Consider the following 8,812-nt stretch of genomic DNA (forward strand, 5'->3'; position numbering starts at 1 on the left):
CAGGCTTTCCTTCCAAAGCAAAGATAAAATATAAAACAGGAGTAGACACACCCGGAACTGAAGAAGCACCCTTGAATATAGACTAGAGGTGACATTAAATCTCCTTGTGAAACCACTGGACATCGCTGCACCGCACCCACCAAGCCGTCACCGAAGGGAACCACCAGTTGCTCCGGTCCGTGGAGCATCGATCCTACCTGCAGCATACACCAAGGACCGGAACGGTGGCAACTGAGTCACATGTAAAAGATAAAAGGCTAGTGTAACATCTGAGCATTAGATGCTAGAAATAGAGAGGAAATGGACATGTGCATTGCATTCATGCGTAGAAAATTTGGAAAATTTTCACACATTCAAATAAAACTTGTTAAAGTGATTGAAGTTTCACTTAAGTTGATGGAACTAAAGTAGATCATCAAGTTGAGTGCTATAAATTTCAATGTGACATTTGCTAAAATTTTGCTTAGGGTAAAGATGATTTGATGTAGGGGTAAATCAAATGGAACTAGAACATTTACAACAACACATAATGGAAGGATCAAATATAGATCTTCCAAAGAACATAACATGACATTCCTTGAAACCACTCATTGCTTCAAATGAAGTGAAAAACATCTAAGAAGAAATAGAATAACCAAATCATTATCCATATATTTTTCATGTCTTTATTCAATATTAATTCTTACCATGATCATCATGGTATATCTTAAACTCAATTCTTGAATTCATGACAAGAAGATCCGCACTAGTCTTGTCATCAAGTCTTCCTTATCCTAACCTTCTCTATTCAAGTCTATTCTTTTACCAAACATTCTAGAGATATTATTAACTCTTGAGTTAGAGCTCTAGGATATAACTCAAGTTAACTTAGAGCTGGTGAGTTTATGATAATCCTAAACCAACTAGAACAAATACATTAACCTTAAGAGATGTACATGCCATTATAAAACTAAAACCATTTCTAGGAAGATTCCTAATAACTAGTTCTGATGGATAAAGAAGTAATAACTAGTTCTCTTAAGCAAATGATATGCTAAGGGAATAGGGTAGTACAAGTTGAACCTAGATTAACCATGGTCTTGACTAGTCAAGTGGAACCTAAGCCTATGTAACCAAAGAGACATTGTGAGCACATCATTAACCCTAAACAGACGCGCGATCGATTTTTACTATTTAGACAGACGCAAACAGACACGCACGGATATTTTGAGCGTCCGAAATGCATCACCCCATTAGAGATGCTCTAAAATATTGATGGTAACCAGGAGTGCATGCTTCAGATACATGGATGAACGTGACCACGTGGGCCACGTGTGCTCTCTAGGCTGATGGCCTTCGTTGGTCTACATAGACCCAACCCACCCAAAGTTACTAGTATTATTTAATAGGCCATACATGGTCTAGTGCTGCACATAATCATGCGCGTGAGACGAACAGGGGTGCCGCCCCGAGAGCTGGCGGCAAGGGGCCACGTTAGCCTGCCGCCCAGGCTCTGGCGGCATAGCCCACTGCTTCGACAACAGCTAACGGGACGACGATGGCCGCCTGCCCGCCTAAGGGCATCTTCAGCGGGCCGACGTATTTCGGACGTCTGAAATGTCCGTTTGCGTCAGTCTGTGGACGCGATGTGGCCCAGGGCGACCGTTTGCGTCTTGGGTACTTCCAGCGGTGCTGACGCATTTTTTGACCGGGGACAGCGTCAAGCTTGCTAATGGCGTTTTACGTCCCGTCGAGGACTGCCGCCGGCGATTAACTGTTCCCGCGCGACGACGATCGTTCCCGCGCTTGCCCAATACATTGGCAAGTTTCGCCGGTGTTTCGCGCGCGCGGGAAACACCCTGCGCGCCAACGCCGTTTCCCTCCCCGCCGTGGCTATATATGGTGGACACCGGCGGGGGCGACGGGCACACCTCAAGCTACCATCCATCCATGGCCGACCACATGAATTGGGAGCACGTTGTTCACATGTGCCGCCAGCTGCACCCGGAGGAGGAGGAGGAGGAGGTAGCCACCGACGGCGTTGAGGCCCAGCAGCTGGACCTGGAGGTGGCGGCGGCGGAGGCGGACCTGGAGGTCGCGGCGGCGGAGGCGAATTCTGCTCGCGTCCTTCGAGTCCATGGCTGGGGACACCCAGCGCCGCCAGGCTTGGGTGGAGAAGGAGGAAGCCCACAGCTATGTGATGGCTGATACGTCTCCGACGTATCGATAATTTCTTATGTTCCATGCCACATTATTGATGATATCTACATGTTTTATGCATATTTTATGTCATATTTATGCGTTTTCCGGAACTAACCTATTGACGAGATGCCGAAGGGCCAGTTGTTGTTTTCTGCTGTTTTTGGTTTCAGAAATCCTAGTAAGGAAATATCTCGGAATCGGACGAAATCAACGCCCAGCATCTTAGAATCCCCGGAAGCATCCAGAACACCCGAGAGTCGCCAGAGTGGACCCACAGGAGGCCCAGGAGGTAGGCCGGCGCGGCCCAGGCCCTGGCCGCGCCGCCTTACCCTCTCACCGCCTCGTCGCTCCTCCGACTCCGCCTCTTCGCCTATAAAAAGGTCCCTGACCTAAAACCTCGATACGGAAAAACCACGGTACGAGAAACCTTCCAGAGCCGCCGCCATCGCGAAGCCAAGATCTGGGGGACAGAACTCTCTGTTCCGGCACGCCGCCGGGACGGGGAAGTGCCCCCGGAAGGCTTCTCCATCGACACCACCGCCATCTTCATCACCGCTGCTGTCTCCCATGAGGAGGGAGTAGTTCTCCATCGAGGCTCGGGGCTGTACCGTAGCTATGTGGTTCATCTCTCTCCCTATGTACTTCAATACAATAATCTCATGAGCTGCCTTACATGATTGAGATTCATATGATGATGCTTGTAATCTAGATGTCATTATGCTAGTCAAGTGGATTTTACTTATGTGATCTCCGGAGACTCCTTGTCCCACGTGTGTAAATGTGACAGTGTGCGCACCGTGTGGGTCTCTTAGGCTATATTTCACAGAATACTTATTCACTGTTATGAATGGCATAGTAAAGTGCTTATTTATATCTCTTTATGATTGCAATGTGTTTTGTATCACAATTTATCTGTGTGCTACTCTAGTGATGTTATTAAAGTAGTTTATTCCTCCTGTACGGTGTAATGGTGACAGTGTGTGCATCGTGTAGTACTTGGCGTAGGTTATGATTGTGATCTCTTGTAGATTATGAAGTTAACTATTGCTATGATGGTATTGATGTGATCTATGCCTCCTTTCGTAGCGTGAAGGTGACAGTGTGCATGCTATGTTAGTACATGGTTTGGTTATGTTGATCTGTCATGCACTCTAAGGTTATTTAAATATGAACATCGAATATTGTGGAGCTTGTTAACTCCGGCATTGAGGGTTCATGTAATCCTACACAGTTAGTGGTGTTCATCATCCAACAAGAGGGTGTAGAGTCTAGCATCTATCTATTTATTTATGTGATCAATGTTGAGAGTGTCCACTAGTGAAAGTATGATCCCTAGGCCTTGTTCCTAAATACTGCTATCGCTGCTTGTTTACTGTTTTACTGCGTTTCTACTGCCTGCAATATTACCACCATCAACTACACGCCAGCAAGCACTTTTCTGGCGCCATACTTATTCATACCACCTGTATTTCACTATCTCTTCGCCGAACTAGTGCACCTATTAGGTGTGTTGGGGACACAAGAGACTTCTTGCTTTGTGGTTGCAGGGTTGCATGAGAGGGATATCTTTGACCTCTTCCTCCCTGAGATCGATAAACCTTGGGTGATCCACTTAAGGGAAACTTGCTGCTGTTCTACAAACCTCTGCTCTTGGAGGCCCAACACTGTCTACAAGAATAGAAGCTCCAGTAGACATCAATGGCCATGGCTCGGGGGTTAATGTGCTCCGACCTGGACTCGCTCCAGCGTAGGGGCCCTTCTCCCGCGCGGGTCGAGCAGGAGAACCGCGAGCTGGAGGCCACCATCGCCGCCAGGGACGAAGCGGTGGCGGCGGAGGCTAGGGACAGGGCCCGCTTCGTCGCCGACATGGCGGCGATCCAGGCGGCAGTCCAGGCGAACGAGGACGCGGCGGCGGTCCAGGCGGCGGCGGAGGAGGAGGCCCGGGCGGCGGAGGCGGCGGTCCGGCGGCGGAGGAGGAGGAGGGACGAACGACGGCGGAGGAGGCCCTGGCGACGGCCCTGTGGGACAGCGCCCTGGCCGAGGCCCTCGAACGCCGCAGGCGGCAGGACGAGATGTCCAGACGCCGGCGTGCGCGGCGCGCGGAGTGCGCGAAGCGCTCCCGCTTCGACGACGCCGCCGGCCCTTCCGGCGGCCAGTAGTAGGGCGCGACTGCGAGTAACCGAGGCCGGTGTAGGCTGCGCGACGGCGAGTAGGTACGGCCGTTGTAGTTTTAGGTTAACTCGACTAACCATCTCTGTAAAGATGGTCCTTTTGGCCAATCAATAGTAATGAAAAAATCTTTTGCTTACCTAGTCACTGCCGACCGGGCCCGGATGTACCCAAGGAGGACACATTCCGCGACCGCCGAGCGTCCGCGGAGACGCAAACCTGGCGCATATTTGGACCAGGTTTGCGTCTCCGCGGATGGCCCGGTCACTTTGCGTCGCCCCACTGGAGTAGGCCCCAGACGCATTTCCGGTCACGACGGACGAAAACGGTCGCTCGGCGTCCGTTTGCGTCGCGCCACTGGAGATGCCCTAACGTGCCACCGAAGAGTACGGTGGCGGGGCCTGCCGCCACGAGCAACAGCGGCAAGCACCACGTGTCGCCTGGCAGACCTTGCCGCCACCGGGAGATGGTCCTTTTTGGCAAAAAAAAAAAGTCGAAGGTGATTTTTTTCTAGCATTTCGTTGGGCAGGTGATCCTTTCTGTCAAAATTTCAACAAAGTAAGGAAAGATGTCATATAGGGAAGAAAAAAATGGTCCGGTGTCAAATAAGTAACCTAAGGAACCTGATTTTAAGGGAGTGTCATATAAGGAATTTTCTCATAGATTTATGAGGGAGGGTGGCACCCATGAGCCAAAAGTCTGCGTGACGAAACAAAGTTCCTTGTCTCAAGATGTGTAAAATTATTGGAAGTCTCAAAGACTGAAAAGGTACTAGATGCATACAAGACAGTTGCAAAAGAACCAAAAGTATAGTTTATTCATTTATTAGCTCCATCAGATGATACATATATGGTTTAATCGTCGCAACAACAATAGTGAGTTGCATGTATTTCGTCACATTGGCTGATTTTAATGTTGTAACCTTTGTTCTTGCAGTACGCTCGACATTCCTCGATCTCACATTTTGGCATCTCGTAACAAGTTGCCTGATTAAAAGCCTCAGTATCTAGGAAAAAGAGTCATAATAATAGACACAACTTAGTAATGAACACCGCAAAAGGCAAATTGTTAAATACATAAAATGATAATTAAATCTAGAACACTTACTTATGTGGCATGCCATCGTCGTAAAAATGACCAACGTAATTGCTATGCTTAGATTCCTTGTGGTGTGGATCATAAGAGCCATGAGAAGAGACTAGCTAGTCCTTGTTGTTTAGTTTTTGCTACTATAATGTTTTTCCTTTTGCTCAGATTTATATAGAGGAAAAAAGAAAATCTTGCAGAATTAAGCCTTGCATTATTTGGTATTAATTTGGTTCCGCATAAATATAGAGGCAAATGAAAATCTTTGGAAATTAAGTCTCGCCTATTTGGTTACACCTAAAAACTGAGACAACAAAATGTTGGGCAATTAATTCTTGCCTATATATTTGGTCCTGCCTTAAAAAGACGAAAAAGGAAAATCTTGGGAAATTAAGTCTTGCCTAAAATGGAGTTGTCTCCTTAATTCTTTTGCATTACTATTGTATTGTCAAATCTTGGAGAAAAATCAATTCTTGCCTATCTATTCATTGATATTGCTTATCTGCATCTTGATCTCCTTCAAAAATATTTGAGAATCAATTAATTGTTGGAGAATGAATGATAAAGAGAGCTCGTGCGTGCGGCGACCCGCCAAGATTTGCATCGCGCCCTTAAGATGTTGCCGCGCATGTCTCCACCATTATCACGAACCTTGCCGAGTTACTGACGTGGTGGATAGGCAGTGGGTATCATACATCGGGCCCAACTAGGCAGATTTTTTCCTTAGGGGCTGTTTGGTTTAGGGGATATGATTCAGGGGATGAGGATATCCCTAACCATGTGGTTAGTGGTAGCCATTTTTTCTGTTTGGTTACAAAGGTTACAAGGTGGTTAGGGATAGCCTATTTTGTGTTTGGTTCAGAGGATGAAGACTGGACGAGCTGATGTAGTTACCTTTTCAATTGGGAAGGTGAGAATACCTCTAAATTATGAATAAGCTTAATTGGGGATAAAAATTCTAATCCATTTCACCAAATTCTCTATTACTAAATACAGTAGATGGATAAAAATCTTTAACAGTAAAAAAGAAAAGAAGAGGAAATCAACACAAGCTAGCTGAAGGCAAGAGATGGAGGAGAAAGCTAGCTAGTCCCTTACATGTTAGCTAGTCAAGTTTGCTACCGGTTCAGCTATCGTCTCGCTCTAGTTCAGCTACCGGCCGCCGCACATGGATCACTTTGCTCAGCTCGTCAGCCGCACGCCAGCGCGCCCCGCGGAGCTACAGCGCACGGCCCTGGCGGAGCTGCAGCGCGGGGCGGCCGGCTCCAACGGCGTGGCGAGCGCAGCGGCGAGGGCGCGACGTGGGCCGAGCTGCAGTGGCGCGGGGCGGCCGGCTCCAACGGCGTGGCGAGCGGCCGGCGACCTTGCCCGCGCGCACGGCGAGCTTCGCCCCTGCCCGTGGCTCGCGAGGCCGGCAACCGTACAGGGAGGTGAGCGAGCCAAAACGTTTCGTCGGTGAGCGAGCGAGGAGTGGTTGGCCTCATCCAGCACTTTTTGCCGGAGCAGCTCAACCAGTTTTTTGAGGCATATTTCAAGAATCTGGTTATCCCTAACCATCTCCACCCTCCAAACCAAACGTGCGGCAACCACCAAAAAAGTGGTTATCCCTTGCCATCCAGTGATTAGTGTCCGGAGAGTTTGCTATACCAAGTACTACCTCTATCCCACCGCTCAAGGCCTATATTTTTTTGGAAAAGTCAAAGCAATTAAAGTTTGACCAAAATTTTAGAATAATCTATCAATAAATATGATATTTTGTAGATAACACATGAAAATATATTTTATTATCTACACTGGTAGAAAAATGGCCTTTAGTCGCGGTTCGCAACTGCCATTAGTCGCGGTTGCGCAACCGCGACCAATTAAGCGCGACTAAAGGCCCCCCCTTAGTCGCGGTTGCTTACGAACCGCGACTAAAGGTCCATCCACGTGGACGGCTAGCGTGCGCCTGGGCGAAGGACCTTTAGTCGCGGTTGGGGACACCAACCGGGACTAAAGGCTATTTCGTTAATTTTTTTTAATTCATTTGGGTTTCTAATTTTTTCACTCCGTTTTTTTTTCTATTTTTTCAGAATTTCTATTATTTGCATAGCTTAGTCTCTATCTCTAACTACACTTATCTCTAGTCAAATTACTTACTCGTGGTCAAACTTCCCGCTCAGTCACCCATCCTCCCACTACTCCACCTCTAGCACGCTTAACTTCCGAGTTCCATTCCGTCCCGCATCCAAGTGCTACGCGCACATGTATGTGATACTAGTATCATATCAATCCTATTAACATATTGGTCGATGTCACATTTTTTTATTGTTTGAATTTCAAATAATTTTTTTCATAAACAAAAATAATGATGTAATAATAATCGTGAATAAATAAATGAACATTAACTTTTTAATTTTTTAAATATATTTTTTGCCAAACCTAAAACCTAAAAATTTGAAAATCTAAAAATTGGGTAAAAGTATTAATAATCTTTATGCTGGATGCAATTATTAATTTTATTTTTTTGAAAAATTTGAAAAATATAAAATCCATAATTTATAGCAAAAACTAAAATCTTCCTGCTTTCGTATTTTCATTTGGAATTTTGAGAATCTAAAAATTGGCTAACCGGGTAAACCCGGGTGAATTCGGATGTAACTTTTTCCCATGATTTTTTTGATATATTATACGTTTTTTTCCGACGTCGTATGCAAAAGTTATTGCGGTTTTACCATTTTTTTAACTTTTTTTGCAAAAAAAGTAAAAATTCGAATTTCTTAATTTCTACGAATAGTAGGTTGCATAACAAACAAGAATCTGAAAACAATTTTTTTCCTGAATTTTCTATCATTTTCTTTTGTATTTTACAAACCAAAAAAAGGCGATTCACGGGGGGGTGCGGGTGCGTGGAAGTAAAAAAACTCGGAAAAACCTTTAGTCGCGGTTGGGGACACCAACCGGGACTAAAGGGGTACCCTTTAGTCGCGGTTGGTGTCCCCAACCGCGACTAAAGGTTTTCCGCCGGCCGCATCCCTCCATCGCCTTTTTAGTCGCGGTTGGTGGGTACCCTTTCGTCTTGGATGGAGCATTAGTCGCGGGTTGCCTCCCGAACCGCGATTAAAGCCCCCTTTAGTCGCGGTTCGAATAATTCCGGGACTAATGGGGGTGGACGGAAGCCTCTTTTTCTACTAGTGCTATCTAATAATATTAATTTTGTATTTGACATGTTAATGATTTTTATAAAAACTTAGTCAAACTTAACATAGTTTGACTTTTTGAAAAAAATATAGGCCTTAAGCCTTGGGATGGAGGTAGTAGATGTTATTTAGACTGACACGACTTTTCTACATACTACATAATACCTCGCGTTGCCGCAAAATTATAGAAACAAATA

At 46.1% G+C, this 8,812-nt stretch overlaps 1 long non-coding RNA gene across 1 annotated transcript; it reads right to left on the minus strand.

Annotated features, from left to right (window-relative positions):
- Positions 1 to 5,147: 5,147 nt before the first annotated feature.
- LOC127329800 (uncharacterized) lies at positions 5,148 to 6,933 on the minus strand. Its single transcript, XR_007869018.1, has 2 exons — positions 5,458 to 6,933; positions 5,148 to 5,356 (listed from the first exon to the last, which is right to left on the minus strand). It is a non-coding gene; the product is annotated as an uncharacterized lncRNA (long non-coding RNA).
- Between the last annotated feature and the right edge of the window lie 1,879 nt (positions 6,934 to 8,812).

The sequence above is a fragment of the Lolium perenne genome, chromosome 2 (genome assembly GCF_019359855.2).
Source record: "Lolium perenne isolate Kyuss_39 chromosome 2, Kyuss_2.0, whole genome shotgun sequence".
Taxonomy (NCBI): domain Eukaryota; kingdom Viridiplantae; phylum Streptophyta; class Magnoliopsida; order Poales; family Poaceae; genus Lolium; species Lolium perenne.